Genomic DNA, 2,888 nt, shown 5'->3' with positions numbered 1-2,888 from the left:
ACTGCAAGGCGTTTAAGGTAGTAGAAAAGTATTAGAGCGATTTTTATTATTTAACGCAATCTATTGGGAGTGTGCATTAATTTTAAAGGATTTTCAAGAGATGGCGTAACTAGTACTATATCGCATTAGGCCATATTGTTGCTATCTTCATATCAAAGCACCATCATGGCTTTAGTTTTCAGTATGTCATTTTGCCGAAGTGTAAACAACATTGTTGTTTTGAGCATTGAATATGTCGAATTTTGTGCCAACAAAACACAATTTGCGGGAAGATTTGCTTTTTTGCTTCCATTTGAAGAAAAGTGCTGCTGAAAATCAACGAATGCTGTCGGAAGCTTATGGTGATTATACTTCATCGATTTCAATATGTGAGTACTGGTTTCAACGCTATAAAAAAGTGATTTTGACACGGAAAACAAGGAACGTCCAGGCCAGTCGAAAAAGTTTGAAGATGAGGAAGTGGAAGCTTTACTCGATCAAGACCCGAGTCAAACGCAAGAAGAACTTGTAGAATCATTAAATATTGATCGATCAACATGGAAATTTCCAGACGTTTGAAGGCCATTGGAATGATTCAAAAGCAAGGAAATTGGGTGCCGTACGAGTTGAAGCCGAGGAACGTCGAAAGGCAAAATGACTGTGAATTGTTGCTTCAAAGACGCAGAAGAAAAAGTTTTTTGCATCGTATCGTGACGAGTAATGAAAAAGGGATACGCTACGATAATCCGAAGCGCAAAAAATCATTGTGTAGATCAGGCGAACCATCAACATCGACGGCAAAGCCGAATATTCATGGCGCCAAGCTCATGCTCTGTATTTGGTGGAGTCAGCTGGGTGTAGTGTATTATGAGTTGCTTCAACCCAACGAAACCATCACTGGGAACTACCAACAAAAATTGATGCAACTGAGCCGAGCATTGAAGCAAAAACGGCCAGATTACGCGAAAAGACATGACAAAGTGATTTTCCAGCACGACAACACTCGGTCACATGTTGCGAAACTGGTCAAGGAAACGTTAGAAGCGCTTAACTGGGATGTCCTACCACACCCGCCATATTCTCCAGATTGCTCCTTCCAATTACCACCTATTTCGATCGATAACGCATGACTTGTCTGAGCACCGCTTCCATTCTTATGAGGATACCAAAAAATGGATAGATTCGTGGATAGCCTTCGTGGAAAAGATGAGTCGTTCTTTCGATGTGGAATCCACTTATTACCAGAAAGATGGGAAAAAGTAATGGCTAGCGATGGGCAATATTTTGGATGATCAATTTGTAACCATTTTTTCACAATAAAGCCATATTTTTATAAAAAAATCCCTTAAAATTAATGCATACTCCTTATATTCATTTTACTTTACTTATTTTCGTTAAAGTATGTTTTTGATTATAAAAAATAAAAATAATTTTTTTCTTTCAATATAACTATATATAAAATGAAAAAAATTGTATGATGTTGAATAATCCTTTCATTGAAATATATGTTTTCTTTTTAATTATCATATACGAGGAATATCCAAATTTGTATCATAATTGTTCACTTCGATTTCAGATGATCATAGAGATCTGATAAAGTTCCAAGTATTTTCTTATGTTTTATCACGAAAGGAACCAATAAAAGGTAAAGTTAAATGGAAACCGTCTGTCGTAGAAAGTTAAGTAGCGTTTATCTTAGTTGCGAAGGTAAGTTCTACTTCAGAAGAAATATTTATATATATTTGTATATAACTTTTTTATTCATTTTGCTCGTTTTTAAATTTATCATGTGTTTCGTATAACTTATTTTATGCATTTTATTTCCCTGTTTAATAACATTACATACAACTATTTCGAATTTTTAAGTTAAATTCAATTACGTTAGACAATAAGGACATAGAGTATGTTCATGGAAGTACTATTTGCTCTATTTAGTGATACTGATCCTTCAGAGAGCTAGATATTAGCGCTAACAAACGCAATTATGACGTCACTAACAATAGTGTTCTATTAGTGTTTCTCTTTTATTTCTTCATTAATTTTTCTTTTCTTCTTTAGATTTCCGGAGAAATTAAAAATGTTATTGAAGAACAGAGAACATTTTGTTTAGAGAAAGGAATTACCCTTCAGCCATTTGTACTTGTTGTTTGTAATGAAGATAACTGCAGTTCATACGTTATTATAGACGAATTAAAATACAACGTTGCAACCGTGCGTAAAGCGGTAGATGTATGTTTTAAATGTTTTCAAGTCCTTAACGCAAAATATCCACCTGAATGCGAACAAGTATGGTACTTCGAGCATTATAAGAATTTGAAACTGAGCTTGATTATAAAAGTCCGCCAGTTTTTACTATTTTAAATGCAATGAAAGCTGTATATAAAAAAGACTGATATTATATACCCTAATTTTATTTATAACTTTAAGTCGATTAACACACACAGATTAAGTTCTAAACAATATGTTGAGTTTTAATTAATTATTTAATTTAATTTGTTGCTCTAGTCGTGCTTGGATTTAAATATTGACTTATTTATGGATACATATTTTTATCAATACGTGTATGAAAATATTTTATGCCGTGTATTTAAAATTATTATTAGTTAGTTTCGTTTAGGTTTATTACATCTACACATACACACATATATATATATGTGTGTGTGTGTGTGTGTGTGTGTGTGTAGATGTGTGTATATGTATGTATATATATATATATATATATATATATATATATATATATATATATATATATATATATATATATATATATATATATATATATATATATATATATATATATATATATATATATATATATATATATATATATATATATATATATATGTGTGTGTGTGTGTGTGTGTGTGTGTGTGTGTGTGTGTGTGTGTAGATGTAATAAACCTAAAAGA

Source organism: Odontomachus brunneus, unplaced genomic scaffold, assembly GCF_010583005.1.
Source record: "Odontomachus brunneus isolate Ranch 3 - 2012 unplaced genomic scaffold, Obru_v1 Obru_scaffold_089, whole genome shotgun sequence".
Classification (NCBI taxonomy): Eukaryota; Metazoa; Arthropoda; class Insecta; order Hymenoptera; family Formicidae; genus Odontomachus; species Odontomachus brunneus.
This window is presented reverse-complemented; position numbering follows the sequence as displayed.